We start from the raw sequence: 23,639 nt of genomic DNA, 5'->3' as shown, positions 1-23,639 counted from the left end.
GAAAAGCACTTTGAAGTGATAAAAGTACAAGCAAAATAGACGAGCTTGGATGATGCTCAATTAACAATCCTCTAATCATGGATGGATGTATCATTACACGATGAAGTACATTGGTAATACATCCCTGAATTCTTCAGTCTCTCCTGACCCACAACAGACTACAGTCTTACATGAATGAGCCTTTTGCAAAAGACTCTGAGAAGAAGTACATTAAGTTCAAAAACAAGCAGTAACAGAAAATTCCAGCTTACCTAGGTGATATTCAGGCTATAGACTCCTCGGAAAACTACAGTATAAAGGGATAGCATTGTACTTTTGCCATTCTTTTACAGGACTCCACATGGTTTTTAATTAAACTACTTACACACAGATCAATAAATAAAACTAAGTTTTGCATTTAGCAACTCAGCTAAGCAATAAAATTACACAGCATACAAAGCCAAGCTTATTTTCCTAAGTAAAAAATCCCAACTTTATAATATCTATCTTCAGACTGTGATAACAAGTCCAGAAAGAAGAAATTGCTCATCTGCACTTCTGGCCATGTTAAACAAACACAGACATATTTTAAAACAATCCCCAAAGTCCTCTGTGCGGTTTTCTTTCCCTGCAGAGGGACCTTTCTCACACGCAGGTCAGTCCCTCCTGCCAGAGCCACAGGCACACTCAGGCCCCACTGAGGCATTTGGAGCACCCACATGGGAGAGATGTCAGCAAAGCAAAAGCCTTTAACAAGAACAGGAAAATTCTGCAAGCAGCAGAGCGCTTCTGCAAGGAAGGGCAGCTGTCCTGCCCTGCCTTTGGTCTCAGAACTACAGTGCACACACAGCTGCCCCCACAAAGGGAAGAGAAAAAAAACCCCAGTACAGAAAAGTTATGTTCAGTTCAGATGCTAAGCAACAGAAAATAAAGTTTTGTGAGGTTTTTTTATGACAGAGTATTTAACTGGTCTAAATTTCTAAGCAGAAAACTCTGAAATAGCGCTAGTTAAAATAATAAAGGATTTTCCTAAATCAAGCTTCACCACATTCCTATTATAGTATTTAGCCTTCCAAGGTAACTAAGAAGTTCCTTGTGTGAAAAAAATGCCTAAAATACCTGTGGCATACCTCCTCCTCTTCTTCAATAACCAGATTAATAAGTTAGATCTTTAATTCCTTATTCTCCTTGTCACTAAAATAAAAATTCTAAAAATTAATTTAGCCTATGTTATTAATTCTTGGTAGCCAAGGATAATTGGACTTCCAACTGTGGCCCTACAATTTCTTACTCTGAAACTCAGCAATGCTATCTAAGTTGCTGTAGAGAATTCTGATCATGTGAATCCAATTTCAGCTGTGCTCATTACCATGGATTTCTTTTAGTACCATGAATATTATTACTCATAATTTTTATACTATTTATAAAATTGAGCAATGCAGTGTTGATACTGTAATGCTTGTAAAAGAGAGCATGTGACATTGACTTCAGAGGGCTGTGATTTTGTTTAAGAGATGTATTTTTCAGAATACGTAAACGTAAAATAATCTAAATATCAAACATATAATGGAATAAAATTAAATGTTCACCTCAGTGGGCTTTGCTCAATCTAAAGTAGGTTAATTTACCAGCACAGTGGCCACAGCTGACAGAGCTTTGGCTGTCTGAGGCACACAGGGATCCCTGGCAGGTACAAGGGGGTTTACCTTGCAGCAGAGAGCACGAGTGGAGTGCAATTACTGTAATTTGGTGATTGCTTTATGGAAAGAACATTTTAATGCACAAGCTCCTCCTGCTGGCATGTCCCCAAAACGACATCAGTGCCAGCCCAATGGAGCAAAGCTATTCAGAAGGGAAAGGGCAAAAGGGGCAGAAGGAGTTCCCCTAAAATGAAGAGAGATGAATTAATTTCAGTCTGGCAGGGCTGAGGTAATCAGGTCATTTAGGATAATTACATGAGCACCAATGTTCATGAGCAAAGGACAGAAATTGCAAGTAATTCTGCTAATTTAAATGATGCTACTCCACAACATGATATATCTAATAACTAAATTAGAGATTAATTTATCTTAAATGTCTTAGCTAATTTTTTTAATGACAATCTAAGACACATCATTATCTAATGTAGGTTTATAGAAATCAATGTATATCTGAGGAATTACAGCTTCATGCATCCAGCATGAAAAGAAAACTGGAGCTGAAATTGAATCGATCAACTTCCATGGAAACAGATGTTCTATGGGGAAAAAGTTTCAAGTATTAAAAGAGCCATTAATTTAAGAGTCTTTCAGCCCCCTTTTCATCCTCTTTTTCCAAACCTGATGGGAGATCCACCCATCTCACTTGCCTGCTTCAGCTCTGGCTTTCTTGCCAAAATGACCAAAACACATGGTAAGCAAGTAGGAGGGAAAGAGTCATCTCCCCTCTGTCCTGTCTCCTGCTATTAGATTTAATAATTTAGTTATGGCCTAGAGGTAGAACAATACCTATACAGTCTCTGGCACTAACCAAGACACTTTCTAAATGTATTGACAGTTCAACTGGACAAATGTTCCACAAACTCTGGGGCAGAAGCATGAAGACCTTAACGTGATTCTGTCTGTATTTCTAGCAAATACACATGAAGGTGGAATTGAGGCAAATCTTTTTGTCACCCAGTGTTTGGGATGAAGAAGGAAGAATAAGCCATTACCTACAAGGTTTGCAGATCCTCTCGTTTGTCACACTCAGTAAAAATAGTCCCTAGGTTAGTTTGGGGGTGCTGAGCTAGCCTCTAGTTGATTGTTTTACTCAGATTAAAATACAAATTCAAAATACCTAAATCTAAACCAGGGAGTAGCTGTGCTGCAGTAACTCTCCCAGCCCTGCTCCCCCAGGTCCCTGAGGTAAGTTCACAACTTATCTAAGTCTACACCTTTCCCAGGCTACACCTGTTTGGCTTTAATAAAACATTCTGCTTTTCTTTCTGTTCCTTCTGTGCCACAGAAGCCTTAGCAGGGTCCTGGCAGAGAGGCTTGCTAGGTACTGCCCTGTTCAGCAGTGGAATGTCCACATATGAAAGGCTCAAGTTCTTTTCTACATTCTCACCTTGGCCCATTCTGAAGAAAAAAGCAACCGGCTGAGGCAATCAATTCCTCCTTCCCACGGGGTCATTGTTTAGCTTTTAAGCATTCCTGATTGATCTGCCCAGCGTTTGTTTGGCAAACGATTCAGTTTCATTGATTTTGTCTTGGTGTCAAGTTCTGCCTGAGGTGCATCTATAGAAAATAGCTTAAAATAACCGGTCCTTTTCATCAGCTGCTGGTTTATTCATACCTTTGATTTATTGCTCTCCCTGTATCCAAATGCAAACTGTATTTTGTGGGGTTTTCTTTACATACTCAGTACATGGAACTGCAGTATTCTCTTGGCTGATGTTGTGAACGTTCACATGAAGAAATTTATTTCCCACCTGAATGCCTATTCTTCAGGATAAAATTAGAGAGAGAAGTTTCTGATAAAAATAGTATAACATATCTGCAATTGGAGATACTTTTGTATCAGCCAGAGATCAGAGAACAGAATAAGCACATCTTGGGAATGTAGCAAAGCTCAGGATCAGGTATTTCATGTATCTATCTATAGATCTATCTCACACGTAAATGCCTCTCTGGAGACATTCATAATTCTAGTTTTACTTCAGTTACGTTAAATACCTCATGAAAAAAGGCATTCACTGCCAGGTAAATCTGGTGACTTTTGCCAGCTTCTTGTGTTATTAATTCTTTGTTAGTCATTATAATAATCTAATTCTGGTAATAACCTCAACACTTAATGTGCTGCTCAGGCAGGCAGCTCCCCAAAAAGGTCCTGTTAAGCAAGCCCATATCAGGAAATCCTTATTAGACAACTGAGAACTAATTCTGACTTGACAATGCAACATATCTCAGCACCTTCTGCCAATTAAAATCAGATAATACACCTGGTTAGTGGCATTATTAACTAAGAATTCACCAAATCATTTCACATATTGTATTAACTCCTGCTTTGCAGTCAACTGGGTAAAATCCTAGTTTCCAGTTGGTGAAGTGTAAAAATAATTGGAGACATATTTCCTGCCCCTGCTCCCAATTTTTTGGAAATTAAATATAATTATTAATGAGAAACTGTGATCTTCATTTACTAATATAAATATCTGATTTGGATGTTTAAAGAATCAGTTATTAACAGAAGAGATAGAAATCCCTCTATAGCACACTTCAATGCTGAAAATCCTGAAGACACTATTAGAGCAAAATTGTCAGGTTACAAACTGAATAATCATTTCCTATCAAGATTAGATCTGAAATGAAATTTCAAGAAATGAAAAACATTCATTCTAACACTCTGTCCAACCATTTGGTTAACGCACAGCTCCTTCTACTTCCACATACACACTTCTACACTCATGACGTATTTGATCTCCTCTTGCAGTGAAATAATGACACATAATCGTGTTTCTATTTGTTACCATTCAAATTACCCTGACTTGAACATTCACAGGCTACAATTCAGTTTCCATAACAGCATGAAGCCTTTCTTCATCAACATCTGCACTGTTATTTAAATTTTCCTGTAAACCATGACACTGTACATGACTCTCACGACACATTTTCCCCCATTAACTTCATTTTGAAGTTGGCATACTGAGATGGTTACTGTATCTAATAGTTCTATAACTGAATTATATCTGTGTTATACACTCTTTCAGTCAGGAAAGACTCAGAACCCTGTGAAGGTGACCTTTCATCAGTTTCTATCTAAGCAATACTTCTACTTAATACTCTCATTCCTTGGCTTTCCACTGCACAATAACCTCTGCATTTGGGAATAGTTACTCTCCAGGTTTTGTGATGCCCCAGACAGAAAAAGGGAATGCATGAACAATGTGCTCTGGCAAACAACCCCTGCCCAGCTAACTAGGAAGACAGAGACCACTGCACACATATTTACATTTATTTATAACTTATATATTTGGTTTTTGTATTCCTGTGCTTAGTTGAAAGGCAGGAAGTTTGGCTGTTCCATCCATTTCTATCTGGAAATCACCAACATTCAGCCCTACTCATTCTCCTCCTGTCAGGGGTGGCTCTGTGTGAGCAGCGCATCCACCACCCCCATTTTGAAATCCTCAAAAGGGGAGTTCATGAACAAGTGCTTCAGAAGCAGAATATGATCCAAGGTTGTTTATGTGATTTGCTTACAGAAGAACAGTGTTCAGTTCCTGGATTTGGGTTTTCTTGCTAGTAAGTAATTATCTTTAGGGAAAGCACAGACAACTAGAATATATTGTTATTGAAAATATTGAGGAAACTGAAGACAGAAGATGTGCATTAGGATTCACAATGCATCATATACATGAAAATAAACTCAAAGTTCTGTTTGGCAAGTAGCAATTTCCACATGCTGAGGCAGCAGTGCATTACAGTGACCAGGCAGGCATTTCCTCCCCCATATTCACAAACTGTTTGCACACAATGGTTTTGACATGGAGGGCAGACAAATTTAATTACCAAATTAGCTTTTAAACAGCATATAATCAATACAATTGGCATTGGGCATAAGAACAAAGTTTACAGCAAATGCCTTCTCAGACACCAGGACACCAGTAAAGCTAGTGAAGCCAGTAAAAGGAGTTAAGTATTAACACCCCTGAGCTCTCCACATCTAGTTTACACAGCACACAAAATACAAATAATTAATCATGTTCCATGCCAAGCACTGGGAGGGGAAAAAAAATGTTTATCATCTCCTCCAATTTGCTTAATTTTGTCAGTAGTATCACAGAGAGGAAAATCTGAAACCTTAAAATATTTCTTCTTATCTGTTCATCCCTATCATTTACCTGATCCTGAGCTCACTAATGTACTGAGACTAATGGCAGTAAAAAACCTGGTGCATACTCCTGCCTCACTTTACCACATCAGGCTTTCAGCCTTCAACACCCCCTAATTTCAGCTCCTGGGAAAAGCAGCAGTTCCCAGGCTCCTGGTTTTCCATGGGCTCAGGAGCAAACAGGTCCTGGAGCTTCAGCTCTGACTGGGCCATGGCCCTGCTGGAGCCAGCTGGTTGATATGTCCCTGCTGAGGGGCTCTGTCCCTCCATTGTCCCCAACTCATCTTTGATTCAAATTCAGCCAGGCAGGAATATCTGCCCCAAAGCACTGCCAGGTGCAGCTTTCAGTGAGTTTAAACAGTCCCCAAAAGAATAATGTGTTCTTTGCTTGGGTTTTGCCAGTAAACTGCCCATCATAAAAACCTGCACAAACAATTACCATCATTCTTTTCTTTTTAAGGACAAGCCCCTTCTTTTAAAATTACCATGGAAGCAAATAGAATGATAGAGAAAAGTTGTGATCAAAACATGTAGTTTTGATCTTCCAAGGAAGTGCTTCAGTTTTAATTGCTCCATCAAGTGAAGAGGTATCAGCTGCTTCTCTAAAGCATCTTCATTTCTCATGAAGATTACACATGATATTAACGTGTGCAAAGGCAGGAGAGAGCTGATGTGACCATTCTCAGAGACAGATCCAGATTTGAATCAATGTCACAATAACAGCTTTGAATATAAAAAAATGAAAAAACTTAAACTGCTCCAGGAATCATAATCATAACTTTTCTGGAAAGTATGGTGACAACAGTAACATGAACACTGCTCTACAGCAATCACTCTTTCTGGGTTTTATTTCTTAAATACTAAGGGCATGTTACTGCATTCCAGCCATAAGCTTGATACTAATAGTGAGGCACAACCTAAAAACCTCAAAAATATAGGCCATAATCTCAGCCCCTGGGAGCCTTTAAATTATTCTTCATTTTAGCCCATTATTTAGTTTTCCTAAGATAAAAAAAGAAATTCCCACTGACTTGGATAAGCCTACAGAAAATAGTACATCTGCACCTGGCAACATAATCACAGGGTTGAGACTTGGTATAGTGGAATTAGATCTGTGCTCTCTAAATAAACAAAAGTAATCAAGATGAGGAAATATGTAAATAAGCAAGTACCATCAACAGAATAACAAGGGAAATGCTGACTTTGTTCTTGGTAATGAAGACAGGAACTAATGTTTACATTTAATCCAAGACACAAAAGGAAGCTCATGGAAGAATGACACTGCCTCGTAAATGACAACAGGAGCCAGCTTGGGATGCAACAATCCTGATGGATTAGACAAAAACTAAACTAGCATCAGGCTGGCCAGCAAAAAGGTGACCACAGTAATCAGCAACCAAAATCACATTTTCTGTTTAATCATATTTTAATTATTTTCTCCATAAAATGAAAAGGTCTGTGATAAATGCAGCTCATCCTTTTTTTCATTATGACTCCAAATTAGGTTAACAGGCAGCAAAATTTGCTACTGACTCCAGTGGGAGTTCAATGCACAGTGCATTGCTGGCCTGGAGCTCCTGAAATTTGGGGTTAGCTCTCCTGGTATCATTAGATTCAGAGCCTTTAAAAAGTGTATCATCTTGGTCCCTCTATAACTCAGAACATTGCCAATGAGTTCAAAATAAAAATAAATAAGATTTGCAATAATATTTGCCAAAATATTAGAGAAGAATCAATTTAGGACAGCAGTGAGCAGCCATGGCTCCAGTGTAGCTCCAGGGCTGGAGTGACATTCCTGGCAGCTGGGAGCTGCTGAACCTCAGTTCCAGCTCCTGGAGAGCCTGGAAATGGCTGCTGCTGCCCAAAGAATCTGCTTCTGGAGGCCAGCTAAGTTTTGTCCCAGAAGAAAGCTATTAAAGGATCACAGGATGACAAGACAGGCACTTTCCTCATTACCTATGAACTCCCCCTCCTGTTTCTTTGAGTTTTGTGGCTTTTGGCCACATGAAGATTTTGCTGTTAGAAAGAACAGTCAGCTTTGACAGAGGACATCTTATGGCTCCAAGTACATTTTGAACTAAACAGTGGCTCCCTTTCCCTGGTTTAGCAGCTCAGTGAAGCCCCTGTGTCACTGGTCAGTGTCACAGGCGCTCATGCCCAGTACCAGGCTGGGAGATGTTGCAGAACTTGATCTCTGTTGGGGTAGCTCTGTTGTGCCAGCAGGAGAACAGCCCAGCAGGCAGGAGGGCAGGTGTGTGCCTGCAGCTGCCCTGCAGCGCTGGCCTGAACAGCGGGGAGGCTCTCTGTGCCCTGCTCAGGTGACACACAGAACCTGAGTGCAGGGACAGCTCCACAGGCACACAGGAACCCTTCTCATCTTATCCCTGCCCTGTGCTCAGCAATGCTGGACCCTGGATTTTCTTGGAGTCTTCAGGATTTAGATGCATTTTGACTCAGCTGCAGCACTAACAGTAAAATATGATAAACTATTCTGTCTGCAAACCACTGCCATTTTCTTTCCCTTTGGTCATACCTGACTATTCTCAATAGCTGATGCTTTAGGATTTATCTCTTATTATGCAGGAGCCTTCTACTGAAAGATTTCTAACAGAGTCAGATATTTGGAGCTGTTCAGTGTATATGTATGATTTACCAGATTTACTGTATTAAAACTAATAAATTAAATCTCTTATAAAGAATTAATTTATGAGTCTTTAAGAATAAGCATAAAATTTGAGAAACAAGATTTCAGAAGTCAGACATAGAATGGCAAGAAATGGACTCTTGCTGTTTGCAAGGCCCATATTTCTAACTTTCAGACCCAAAGATTAGCAGGCCTCTTTTTAACACATGACTTTTACTAAACTCTTAAGTGCAATTGTGTTACACTTCTAAAATCTTAAATTAAAAACAAACCTTCATACTGCTCTTGGTAATCAAAGTTTGGAGCACTGTGCAATTAATATGTGAAGATTTGAAGAAAAATGACTTTGGTCTGCTCTTGGAGATGGTGACCCCAGCCACGCCAGCACAAATCCTTCCTGGGATTTGTGTTTCAGATTGGGTTATTTGAGCAAGAGGAAACTGAAGAAGCCTGTTTAGTGATGAAGCAGATCTGCATTAGGAAATGAGCAGCTGTTGTGGCTCCATCCTCCCAGAGCAGCAGAGCCTGATGTCAGACTGAGGCTGTAAATTTGTGAAGCTCTCTCTGGGTGCTGTCCCTGGGCTGTGCAGGGTCAGGGGTGGAAGCACAGACAGGATGGATTTCTGAGCCATCCCTGCTGCTGCACATGGACCAGCACTGGCTCAGGATGCTGCCACTGCTGTTCTGCACAGACCTCAAGAGTTCAGGTCATTTGGTATTTCTGAACTGACATTTGGCCTCATTTGTATCTACAGAGGATGTATTTGGAAACCTCTGAAACAGTCTAAAGTTAAAAAAAAAAAAAAAAAAAAACCAACCAGCCAAAATCCCTTTCTTTACCCCTTGGTTAATGATGTGAAGGGCTATGGCAGGGAAGGAAGGCTGCATACGATGAATTTTTTATTATTAATACACAAGTACCTCTAATTACATCAAGTTATTCCAGGATATTTCAGCTAACTGTTCATGGATTCTGCTACCACCACACAAGTACCAAATGTATTAAAAATATACCACAAAAATAGGATCTGTAATACAACAGAATTGAATGGATTATGTTTACAGCTGGCAGATAAGCAAAACCAAGGAACAAAGCTTCTGTAGGATGTTTTGAATTTCAGTGATGGCCTGTAGCTAATTCCTGCTGTTTTCACAGGAAAAAATTGATGGCTGCTGCAATATTTTTCAATACAAGTTCAAATAAGGAAAAGAAATAACCCACCTCCTTTTGAAAAACTGTGCAGTTGGGCATAAACAAGCTTGTTATGGTCTGGATTAAAGCCAAGCACATGCACAAGTACAAAGATACCTCCCTTATGAAGATTATTTGTTTTACTATTTGAGGGGATGCATCCATTTATCCATTACTGTCAGTGGTGCACAGAAAGGAGCATGAACAAGCACTGGAAAACTGCAATACAAAATGCATAAACAGATTGCTCTAAACCACAGTTTCATGCGGATTCCTTACTGCTTCGTATGCTAAGAGAAAGGAATAAAGTTTATTTTCCATCCTCAGCACAGCCTCTTTCATTCCTCAAAATCTCTTCCACTGTGGAAAAGTAATTAAACTTAATCTTTGGTTTTATTCCCAGTGAAATAAGCATTACAGAATAATTTTTCTTGCAATACTCCAAATCTAACAGTTACACGAAGAGGAAAACAAGTCATGTTGTTTCATTAGCAAATTATTTTTTTAAAAAATCATTCTACTAATTCTGCCATTCAAGCAATTATGTAAAATTTACATATGGGAATACATTTGCACACACTCATTCTGATTTAAAGAACAGTGTATTTTCAATAATTATTCCCCTTTTTTTCCCTGCATAACAGATTTCTCAAGGGCAATTGCTCTGAGATATTGACATTTCAGGGGATCTGGAGCAAACATCATAAACTCATGTCTGAGAGCTCAGCTGGCAATACCTCTGACAATGTATTACAGAAATCCACCGTGCCAGAACTGTTTGCAAATGCCATCCTGTGCCAAAAGTGCTTGCAGATGTCACAGAGAACCACCCAATATGAAAAAGGCCCTTGGCTGAATGCAGAGCAGCACCTGGTGCACCAAGGCCTGATGTGCAGGGGGCAAACACCAGCAGTGCCCACTGGGACAGTCACCAGGCAGGGACTTACAGGGGCCATTCATTGTTTTCTGCACCAGAAAGCTGGGAAATGCCATTTTGCATTTCCCAGAGTGTCAGAAAGGCACTTTGGTGACACAGCAAAGGCTGTTTGGGAACTGAAGAGAGAACAGTGCTCTGTGGCCTGACCAGAAGGAGACAGAGCCAACCTGGTAGGTCACAGAACTCAGACCCTGCTTCCCAAACAACAAATCCCCTAAATCTGCTCTCCCTGGAGGGGCTGCCTTTGTGATCCAATGCACACGTGCTGGTCTGGGAGCTCTTCTACTCTCCCACATTTTAGAAACCTGTACGAGAGAAGTGATTTTTCAATGGTCTGTGTTGTTGGCAAGCATCTCTATCAAGCTTCCCCTGTTAAATGAATTTAGACTGAAAATGTCAAATTAAAGTCTTTCTCTTGAACATACACTCTGAATTTCCACAACTGGTTTGTACCAGGAGTCATCTGTTATAAACTGTGTCTATCATTTTCATGACTCCATGTAAGATTTTACTAAGTAGGGAATTAAATTCACAAATCTCCAGACTGGGTTTTGTGCAGGTCACATCCCCCAGGTTACACTAGCATAGTTTAAGTAATATATTTTGCCATGCACACTGGTTGAAGTGAGTAAGAAGCCTCTAAGTTCCTTTCAACACATCAGAGAAAACCAGGAGTAGAAATAACCTCACTTTTAGTGAGAATAGCATGGCTTCAAAAACATCTAAGTGCCACAGTTTCATGCTATGAAACTTCTAAATATATTATAAATACAATATATATGACAAATATGGGATTATTTTGTTTGGTTTCTTTCAATTCCATTAATCAGTTTCTATTCATTCTGTGAACATATATTTAAAGAAATAATTCCCTCTTCAGCTGTATATTTCAAATTCTAATTTCAAAAAACAGCGCTAGAAGAGTAATGGGCTATGAGAACTTATCAATAAGGGAAGCTCAGCATCCCATCTGCCTCAAGCCCTCCTGCCATCATACCTGCCTGCACCCTGCTTTCAGCTGCATGGAGAATGGAACTTGAGGCTTTCTCCTCCTTCCAGCACTGTGCCATTCCCACAAAGAGCTCAGCTGGGGGGTCCAGGCTGGCTGGGTGCAGGAGGTCAGCACATCCTCCCAGGGGGAGTCCCCAGGGACTTGTCCTGAGGAGCAGGAGAGGGAGCTTGGGGTTCTGGATCCCAGATCCATCTGCACTTGCACACAGATTGCTCTGGCTGACCAGATGGCTTCTTACAAAACAACATGTTCACATCAACAGTGTTCAAAACACTTTCTGCTGGAAACTTGTTTTCTGTCAGGGACCTGCAGATGGTTCCCTTCCCCTACCTGTAAGTTCTCCAAAATACATCTCCTGAACTGGCTGTTATGCAATCTTCATATGCTGAGATTTGACTGTGAATATCTAAAGCTGGCAATTTTCTTAAAATAAGCTCCAGAAAGAAAAACTTAACAAGCAATTATAGATCAGCTAGTTTAAATGCAGCTGTAGAATAAATATTACAAACTGGTTTGCAGGATTTAGTAGGCCAAAAAGTAAGCTTTAAAAATCACAAATTCATTACAAGAAACTCGCGTAGATTTGGGTAAGGCCAGGAAATCGGCTCAAGAAGGGCAAATATTGTCAAAAGAACATTACACAGCTCCACCAGAGGTGTCTGTGGGGTGTGCATGTGACACAGTGAGGCACCTGAGCCAGTCCTGATCAACTATGCAGTAAATGGCTCCTACCATCCACATGTCCCATTATGCAGTCATACAGAGGCAATTTAGTGTACTCTCACCTGCTCAGCAGCTTAAAAAAATATACTGAGAAGAAAATTATCTTCACACCAAATTAAGATATTCACTTTGATTTTTATTTTTTTTTGCCAGTCTGGTGCTCTTTGATGACCTGGATAGCACATCAAAATATGCATTACAATGCAACATAATTCTATATGTTTGTGGGCTTTTTATATTGCAAATTCAGCGCCTATTTTAAAACATGGTATTAATTTGGGGGGCTTTGATTGAAAAGGGACAAAAAGACACAGTCTTGGTAGTTCAAAGTATGAGAGGTCCCACATGCTGGAAGGTAAACACTATCATACAGCAAGGACAGCAAAAACACAGAGGCATCTGCACTTCCTTATAGTCCCAGCATTTTAGCACATTCTCAGCTATTGATTGACCCAGCTGCAAACTCCTCTGTGCTCTCCTGCTCTGAAAAAGTCAATTCCAGCAGAATAATGGAGCAAATTGTTACAGACAGAGAGGATAACGGGGAAATAAACTGTCCAGACATGTCTAGCCCCATTTACTAGAAAAATAAGGATAACACATAGAAAATAAAACTCTTTTTCATTAAATTAGGTGTCTCATTGAAGCAATTTTTTAAAAATAATTCTACTCAGACAATCATGCCAGAAACTGGTTTACCTAGTAAAAGGAAATAACTAGACAATTGCAAAGAAAGTAAAAGCTTACTTTCACTGGCTAGCTTCCTTTACAAATTATGTATACTTGTTAATGAACAAAACAGAATCTAAATCTTTAATAATTACTATTATTTGAAGGGAAGAAGAAACAAAATGCTGTGTCATATTTTTTTGCTATTCAATTAGAAATATGTTCTATGTGCTCACTAGGAAAGTTTTTATCAATCTTGTAGAGATGTCAAACTCCTTCAAACATGAAAATTTTGATGTCAATGTTCTACAGTTGTCAGTAATCAGATGCAAACTAGGAGGGTAATGGAGAGCAGGTTTACAGACATTGGTTTGTATTTGACTGTTTTCATGGTTATGCAACTCTTGATTCATTATTCTGCACGAGAACTAAAACATGCATTTGCTTTATCCAAGACATAGGCGCAACACCGTGGCATTGCTTATGGAGACAAACACAGCACCAAGAGCTCTTGAACCCAGCACAGAGCTGCAGAACAGACTGCCTGGGAAGTGGAGCTGCCAGGCAGACTGAGGCTCTGCGCCTGGCAGAGCTGCTGTGGCACAGACTGAGCAGCAGCCACAGCTAAAAGGCAAAACCACAGCAAGCCCAAGGTGCCAACGTGCTCCCAGCCAAGCACAGCCCCAAGAGGGGCCCCTGTCCCCTGGGGTTGGCTCCCCAAGGCACATGGACCTCTGCTTATATCCTTCCACAGAGTTCAGGCCTTAGGCCTGGAGGATGAGCACAGTAAACTGACACAGACAATATCACAAATATCTGCATTGTAAGTATTATTAAAATACTTGGATTTGATTTTGTAAGTATTTGTGTGTGCCCCACACATGCACATTTCTTAATTTCATATAACTGCTAACACTATCCTGATACCAATGAACAGTTGCAGCAGTTTTAGAACTGCACAAAGAAATTGCTTCCTACTGAGGAAATCCAGATTCTAGGGTTTCAGGATGAGTAAAGTACATACACTGCTGGAATAGAAAGGATCAACACACAAATTACCTCAGAATCTACTAAATGTTTATATGAGCAAAAAGTGATTTTAAAGTATGCAGACAATGAAGTTGAAGACAGAAGATGATTGCCCGTGCATTTTCCAAGTTTCCAGTACTTAAAAAAAATCATCCTGAATTATGCTGAAGGCACTTCACAAAAAGATATTCAGGCTATGAAATTGAGAGAATGGAAGCTTACAGAGCTGAGGATTAAAGGATGAGCGGCACTTTTGTCCCAGCACACAGAGAACCGAATGCCCACCAAGCTGGTCAGATAACCCAAGCAGAGGGAGGCACTGACATTGCTCTGCACATGGAGCAGCAGTGAATGCAGAATGCTCACTGCACCTGACCTTCTCACCCCAACATCCTACATGGAGCTGCACCTTTATACACTCTAAGAATATTATAAAATACCAGAACCACTCATGCATATTTTGTTCAAGGCTTGTTTTCAGAAGACAGAATACCTTCCTACAGTAGTGTTTAAATACAAATTCTGTGCCTATGGTGAACACCTCTGGTTGCTAGCTCAGCTACCAATGCTGTTTCAAAAAATGAAAGAAAATCCCAATACCCTTCTAATGAAATGGCTTCTTCTCTGTGTGCATAAAACGCAGTAAAGTAACATAAATCCTGTGTAAGTGCTCTCTTTTTTTGCATTCTTTTCCACCATTTTCCCTTTTCACCTCATTTTAACGTACATTCTCTTCAATCAATCCAAACTGTCTCACTCAGTGTCTTGCTCCTATTATATTTTACAGCACTCCTCTACTCTTATTCAACTCATTTATTCTTGTATTCCCTACTTTCTTCAGTTTTCTTTCTATAATAATTCACACTGACAGCCACAAGACTGTTACCCGCTAAAACCCAGCTACTGTTTGCTCCCGTTTATGCCCAATTATTCTCTCCACAAAGTCCTGAGCTAAGTTGATTCTATGTTGGTGAGTCAAACCTCTGTTGTCCAGAAATCATCATTCCCACAGCTCCCCATGGAAACCAATTCCCTCCTGCATTAACAACATCAAGTTATCTCTTTCAAATCAATTCACCTGTTCATGTTTCAGTTTGCCCTTGTTCCACATTTCCTTTATTACAATATAGGCCTCAAGTCCCTGTTGACTCACTCTGGTTTTCAGCCACCCAGACCTCAATCACAGTGTGACACTGCCCAAGCTCAGTAAATCCTCAGCAAATCCTACTCAGTACTTGACAAATTTTTATTCTATTGCTCTACCTTCCCAAATATATTTTGTGAATAATTCCAGTATTTTCAGCAGTACACTCCTCCAGGCTGAAAACTTCATTTGAAAGTTCCTACTGACCAAGTCACTCCAGTTAAAAGAATGACTCTGGTGAACAACTGCACTACTGCAGTCTGGACTCTTCCTATTTTATGCACCGCTGTTAAATTAATTTAAACTAACACCTTGACACTGTGCTGTGCCCTTTAACATGTTATGATAATGACATCTTCGTGGGTTAAATTCTATTCCTGTATGTCATTAATTCAATATATTAACCAGTGCTGATAATCAGAAGGGAGTAAAGTGAGAATATTGGTAGAAACCACAGTGCTTACAAGAAAGGTGCAGCAATTCTATATTTGAATTCAGGTGCAGCTGTCATATGGCTCATCTGACAAGAACATCTTTATTATTTTACTCACTTAGGACAACCACACCACACTAACAGAAAAGAAAAGGTCTAAGGATGGCTGTCAACATAGCTGAAAGCAAAAAAAAAAAAAAAAAAAAGTAAACTGATTGTTCCATACTTTATCTTACAGTAAAGTCCTTTCATGCTATCAAGAATGAGGACAGGACTTTGAAGTCCTGCACACTTAACTATATTAGCATTTCCAGGATTCCACTTTTCATAGCCCAGATGCAAAAATTTGTTCCAGATCCAAAAATGGCATAAGGAGCTTTTAAAAATATTGGATCTATTGTTTATTAGTTAGGTATGGGCAAAATAGAAGCAGGCTTTTTCTGTGTGTTTAAAATTAGAAACAGTTTCTGATTTAGCTCACCAAATCCACCTTGGCAACTCCCTGCCAGACATGAGTGCACAGCAAATATGCTGACAGGAATGGTGTGCCCAACCTCCAAAGTGAAACTTTCTTTCCTGGCTCCAGAGCCAATTTCAGAAACACCTGCTCAGTGCAGAAATGCTTGAATGTATAAAGAATTCACTTTCAACAAGGGAGTGCATGTGACTTGTAACCAAGGAAACAGGATCACTGCTGTAATGACACAAAACTGAACTGGCTCTGTGGTCTTTTATCAGAAAAATCTTACTATCTTCTTGTACTGCTACAAGTTCACAAACCCCAGAGTTTAGAAACCCTGTCTTTTGCTAAGACTTTCTGAGTTTGTTGGCAAGCAGCAAAGGAGCAAGGAAGAAGGATGTGCTGCTGAGAATCACAACTCATCCCTCAGAATGATCCTTCATTACAAAGCCTGTTGATAACTCAGAGCAAAAAGGATAGAAAGTGATGATAGAATTCATAGGGCCCAATGAAAAAAAAATAAAAATAAAAAACATTCAAAAACATCCTGTTCCAGCCATTTCCTTGCAAAAGACAGATGGGAATTGAACATCACAGAAAGCACAGCACAGTTAAAAGCTCCTTCTGTACAGCACTGAAGTTTGCTCTTACATTGACCATGGCTGTTTTCAACATACTTTCTGTTCCAGAGCTTTATTAATTGTGTGATTATAAAGGAAACCAATATTCATCAGTTAGCAACACACAAAGTGCTTTATAACTGTTGCTGTCAATCTACTTGCTTTCTATTTTTGTCCCATTTTTTCACCCAATGCAATGGAGACTATTTCCTGTACATTCCTACACATGCAAAAGAAATATCATAGCACAGCCACTCTGTCATTTGTTTCAGTAATTTTAAACATAATTCTTATTTTCTCAGGCAGCATTAAACAAAAGTTTATTCCAAGGTGACTGTAAAGATCACAAGCCCTCAAATGTTTCCAGTGGTAACTGGAGAGTATTCAATCCTTGTACAGTATGCACTAAATTATTCTTCTCATAAGCACTGTAAAGGTCACTCTGAATATAAAGAAGCATGATAAAAATCTAATTGATGGAAATATGCTCATAAACACCTATTTGTGAGGCCTGTTGAACAATTCATAGCAATTAACTCAGCAAAGCAAGTCTCACTGTCTTTATTGAGATGGTAATTAGTGTAAGTCACACTATTTCAAAGTGAAGTAATTCTTTTTTATTTTATGGTAAGGCTCAATACTGGGGCAATAAATACAATACATAAACCCCTTCAGCATTATGGAGCTGCTGAAGGGCACCCCAGCTTTACTGAGATCACACCAAGACAAAAATGACAAACACCTTTCCCTTGAGGTGTCTCAGTCCTGGAACACTGCAACACTGAGGTGTTTCATTAGGGTGAGTTTACAGGGATGTATTTCTGTAATACTTTCACTATTACCCATCCCTGCAGGACTAAGTCCTTTCAATTGTACTTCTGAATACTCAAACACTTGTGACTCACTGGTGCCTTAAAACTGCAAGACTGAGAAAATGCAAGTGAGAGCAAGAAATTGGGAGCAAAAAGAAAAAAACTTCAAGAGACATAAACAGATCCTTTCACCTGAATAAAACTTATTTGCATTGGGCACTGCTGGCAAATTTAATAAGACCACCTGCTGGAAAAGAAACAACCTATAGAAATGCAGCTGAGAGGAATAAAGAACTAAGAAAACCAAACAGATTTTCTAGCCCTTTTTACTTTAACAATTGAGAAGACAATCAGTAACTACAAAATAGTTTTAAAGATATCAAAACATATATTCTGACTCCAAATTTTGACTTTTAGTTTTTATCTGACATGTAAAAGATTACAAGGTTTTGATACAAAAGGCATATCTTGTTGGTTATTCTATATGCCTCATGCAAATCAATAGGGACTATGCAAAATATTCTTCCTAATCAGAAAAATGTCATTTAAATTCCAGTGAGCAGTTACTTGACTGCTAACTTCTGTAAAACTACTAACAGCACAACCAAGTTGAAGTCAGCAAATATCTTAAGTGCTGATGGGTATTTGGAATATATTTCCATCTGCAGCAACTGTGTGAAGACTGTGACTGCTATTAATGGTATTGACACAATAACTACCTTTCCCTAGCAGAGGTCAGAGATTTTAGAACCTGTTCCAACCATTTAAAAAGACAAACCCCTGGTAAGAACAAAATCAGAGGATGCAGGACAGCTCTCAGCCCTGTTCAAAGCAGCAGCAGAGTTGCAGTAAATGCTCCCTGACAGACTTGAATAATCAATGGGAATGTGTTTCAGTCTTTCAACTCCTATACAAAGCTTTAATTATTTCACAAATCACCTGTCAAAGCCCAGATAGATCCATTGTAAAATGAAAACCTACAATCATATCATCTTCATTTGTTTGGATAAAACCAGCTGTATAAAGCCAAATGATTCTAGTAAGCCTAAAGCACCATAGGTGTTTATCCATAGGTACTTACTGTACTCAACTCCTCTTATTTTTAACATCAAGCATCCCATGTCTCTTTATTCCTGCATTTGCTTGCCCACTTTATCATTCTTTCTATTCCTCCTGATGTATTTTTTTCTTTCCTCTTTTCCCTCTCAACTACCCTGAGCAGGGAAAGGAAAATTTAAGACATTTGAAGAATGCCAGGTAATACACATCTTCAATATGTGCAAAACCACAGAACACAACACAACAGGCAATTCTTACAGAAGAATTGAAGAGATGAAAGAGATGAAAGCTAGAATTTTCATATACTTTGACCAAACAGTTTTTGCCCTACTTCTTCACATTTCACTTAGATCAAAACATGCATGATGCTTTTTTTAAGTCTGATGTCAAGCATCATAGGTTATGAAAGACTAAAACCAAAACTGTCAGTTACAAAGTGAGGAATGCAGAACCCAAGAATAACAGTGAGACAACTCTATGTTTGTTAAAAACAATCCACTCAAAATCAAGTATTTTAATTCTACCATCAACAAAAATTCCACAAAAGAATATCACATTTTTGCACTGAAACTTCCTGCATTACCTGCACATGATAATCAAACTTTAGGTAACTAAGATATTTTTACTTCAACAATCATCAGTGCTTGGCAACACAGTTCAACTGAAAGATAAATATTGTGCAATGTCTCTACATTAGATCAATCAATTAACATAGCAATAAATTAGTTTCATTAGCATGTTTCAGGCATTAGAAGATGCTTTACTAATTAGAAGTCCCATATTTAAGCAAATGCTATTTCAAGTTTGTTCATATAAATTTTATTCCAGAGCGCCTCCTGTATTCTATCAGAGAGCTGATTCCTGTTCCACAGCATACCTGGGGTGTGCTGAGGAGGCACTGGAGCCAGGCAGTGCCCAGCACAGGCTGCCCCCTCAGGGCTGCAACCCAGCACCAACCTGGCACTGCACTGCAGGGTGCTTCAGCTGAGTGCTGCCTTTCATTCCAGTAGAAGGCACAGATGTGCACCTTGCTGGTTCACAGAATCATCAGGTTGGAAGAGACCTCTAAGATCATCAAGTCCAACCTGTGCCCTAACACCTCAGCTAGACTATAGCACCAAGTGCCATGTCCAGTCTTTTTTTAAACACATCCAGAGATGCTGATTCTACCACCTGCCTGGGAAGAGCATCCCAGTACTTTATTCTTCTTTCAGTGAAAAAATTTTTCCTAATATCCAACCTATCCCTTCCCTGACATAGTTTCAAACTGTGTCCTCTGCTTCTGTTTAAGAAGTATCATGCCATCACCAACTCAGTTTTTGAGAAATCAACCAATTCAAAATTGTATTTAAAACTTCCTTATTTTTCATCAAATGTTTTACAGCATTTCAGGGATTGCTTGTTTGCTTTTCATCTTATTGTTTATCTGTAGATGCAATAACAGCACAACAGTCACACCTCTATCTTCATATGCAAATATATTCATGTCTGTGTATCCAAAAATCTTGTTTTAACTAATATTCTTCTTTCTGTGAAAAGGTTTAGGTCCATTCTTTACACTAAAACTGTGCCACATCTGCTGTACATGACCTATCCCTTGTGGTGTGGGGGTGAAGTTATTGAATGAAATATAATTGTCGCACTAATCTGTAGTTAACTGAGTCTTGAGCAAATGTTTTTATCCCTCTAAAGAATCTCAGACCTGACTTTGAAAGGGTCAATTGTCACTTTCTTTAAAATGAACCCAGAAATACTATATTTACGGGTGCCTCACAGGAACTTTCCTAGAAGATTTATTTCATTCCTACTTGGCAGAAACATTTTAATACTTGCAATGGTATTGTAGAGAAGCTAATGTTCTTTTTATCTCTCATAATACCTCTAATATATACACTTAAATGTTCTCAATGACACACTGACAGGTGCAACTGAAACAGAGATGAGAAAACTGCCAAATCCAAACCAAACCAAAATTCTTCAATTCTTTCAGAACAAACATCTATTCTTCTACAGTATTTTAATTTCATTGTCTGCAAGACCAAAAGCAGATACTTGCCTTCAAACACTGCTTAGTGCTAAATAAATCTGAGAGGAGTATTCCCAGGATGACATTCTTGTTTGAGTTTGCTGATTGGCTGGCACTGAAATTTGCCTATCATTCTCTCTCCATCACATTTCTCATAACTTTACCTTCTAAGAGAGTGGAAGCATTTGACAAAATGAGAAAGAGGTAGAAATAGTATTTTTTTTCACTACAATTTAACTTGGTGACTCAAAGACAAATGACACAAAACACCTAAGAACACAACTTCTGCTATCAAATATGCTCCTAGTAATGTCACCCAGGGGAAATGGAGACAACATATTTTTTTTAAATTACAATCCTCTAATCATCACAAAGAACTGATGACTCCTTTGGTGTTCAAATACATCCTGCAGACAACAGAACCTGCTGATGATTTACTGAGCAGATTCCTTGCTTTTGTTAAAGCATCTGAGCAGCTCCCACAAGGGAATAAATGTCCAGCTTTGCAGCTCAGCAGAACATAAAATTGTTATTTAGAAACCAGTGTAGCATTTACCTGTGGCCTGCAATATGAGATAGAAAAGTACTTAGCACAGCAATCCAGGAAAACATTCACCAAATTGTGTTTATACCATTTTTGCATGCATTTTTATCCAAATATTTGCACTGCCAATGCAAAAGAACCAGCAAAGTGGGACTATTCCTACTGAAGAGCTCTGCACAGCTACCAGGTGGAGTCTGTGTTGGAGGAGCTTCCCATGCTCAGACTTTGCTTTGCTCACAGGTAACAAACATTGTGTGAGCAGCTGTAATTTAGTCAACACTTCTTTGTCCAGGGTGGATGTAAAACACAACTCAAGATTATATTCCAGATTTACAGAAGATCTGAGGTTGGAAGGCACCCATGGGGATCACTGAGCCAATCCCCACAGGGCTGCCCAGGGCTGGGTCCTGCCAAATCCAAGCAAGGAGTGTCAGCAAGCTCTGGGCTTGCTGGAGGCTTCCATCTCCCTCACAGTGGGTAAAAAGGGGGTTTTATTACTTTTCCTGCATTTCAGTTTGTGCCCATTGTGAGGACGTTGGAAAGCAAATCTCTTTTAAAAAACTAGGACAATTGATACAGAAACCAGAGAGAGAAAGTTGGACCATCACAGAACTGCAGAATACTTTTTCTCAACTTTTCAAGCTTTTAGCTTCTTACATACTTGAAATTGTACAATCTATATAAAGATTTATATTGAAAGACTCAATTATATAGTCCAAAGAAATGTGATTCTTGTTGACAAAGGTCCCTCCTGATTTTATATATATTTACAGAGAGCTAATAGTGGGTGATAATTTTTCACATAAAAATGTGATTAAAACACAACTGCACTTGTTATAGCCAGCTTTGTTTATCCATAGTGAACCAATAAGTGCAAATAAATGTTCATTTAGTAAGTATTAGCAGAAAGGCCTTCACCAGCTAAACAGATGTAGCAATCTAATTCAGCAGTGCCAATTCTTGATTTAGGTATTGCTCCACATGGACTGAAAATTTATCTTTTGATGTCAATTTTACTACTGCAAAGAATTTTTTATTCAGCATGTAAACAGAAATTAGCAGAGTCAGAATCTACTTTTTATATTAAGACATGAAAGTGGACTCTAAGGGAAACACTTTGACCAATCCTGTGACTGAGCTAACACAGAATCAAAACTGAAAATGATACAAACTGAGATTATAAGTGGTAGAGACTGACAACAGAAGAAATACATTAATGACAGTTCACGCACAAGGATTCAGAACAAGAGACACTTCCATGACTCACCAGGACTATTTGATACCATGATGGGAAGAAATGTAGCAAACTCATCACATCATTGTACTGCAAACTGTTAGCTGAGTTTCAAAATTAAAAAAAAATTCCTTCCTCTGTAAGAGTGCCAGGCAATGTAAATGTTCTTCCTGGTCAGATCTGTGCCTGATTGAATGGAACCACTGCACTTAAAAGGGAGGAATCCCCAAACAATAAAAATTTTAGGCAATATTCATTAACAGAGGATTCAGTCTTAGAGATATTCATCTTATATTCTGCTCACCATAATCATATTTTAAGACTACAATCTGGTCTTTAAAGTGATTAATTAAAACTGACCCTGTAATTTCTATCCATAGGATGCTTAATCAGACACAACTTTCATGGGATTTTTCATTTGCACACTGCAGCCTGGTCATGTAATTGTGCAGTCAGAAGAAATTCTATAGGACCAAATAATTTTTTTTTTTAAATTTTACATTTCATTGCTTCCTAATGTTGTCATCTTACTGCACAGCTCCCATACCCCCTTGGTGATTTCTGATGGGCAGCTCCTCACAGCACTGACTCCTTCCTCACAGCACAGCCAGCAAACTCCAGCTCTCTCCTCTCCCAGCTGACCCACTCTTTCACAGCACTCATCCTCACTGGACACAGCTGTGGCCTGTTAAGGGCAGGTCTGTTCCTCATCTTTGGTAGTTAGTTCAGCTGCAACTCCTCAGGGGTGAGATTACCTTCTGCACTATCTTTATTTTCTTACCTTCTATCCCCACACATCCTGACAGACAAATCTAATGCTCTGGAGATTTTTTATGCATACCAAGACTGTAATTTTTTTTCCCAGACTGAGGTACAACTACTGCCTACAGCACAGTCCTAGGACTAATACCTCAATGTTTTGTAATTACTCCCTCACACATAAAGATGCAACTAACTGTACATACATTTGTGCTACAGAGGAAAAATTAAATATATCTGAATTTCTGTAAGGATTTACAGTGGTTTATAGTAAAATATTATTAAACCTAACAGAAAAGAAGGATTGCAAGTACAGTACAAAGGTTACAACTGATTAAAGTAATAAACAATTCACAGACTCCAAGATATTGCAGATCTCCTGTTGATGAAGCTCAAAATCCATTATGGAAAGATAATACTGGGGAAGTTGGCAATCTGAAGTGGAACTGAAATGGATTTTCTTTCAGATGCTTTTTAAAGCCCCAGAAGTGCCAGGTCATGACTCTAAGA

At 39.0% G+C, this 23,639-nt stretch overlaps 1 protein-coding gene across 2 annotated transcripts in view; it reads right to left on the bottom strand.

Moving 5' to 3' along the window:
• The window catches only part of SNX29 (sorting nexin 29), a 100,225-nt gene that overhangs the window by 6,781 nt on the left and 69,805 nt on the right, over window positions 1-23,639 (bottom strand). The gene's annotated exons all lie outside the window — the stretch shown is intronic.

The sequence above is a fragment of the Fringilla coelebs genome (assembly GCF_963513975.1).
Source record: "Fringilla coelebs genome assembly, chromosome: 16".
NCBI lineage: Eukaryota > Metazoa > Chordata > Aves > Passeriformes > Fringillidae > Fringilla > Fringilla coelebs.
This window is presented reverse-complemented; position numbering and strand designations above follow the sequence as displayed.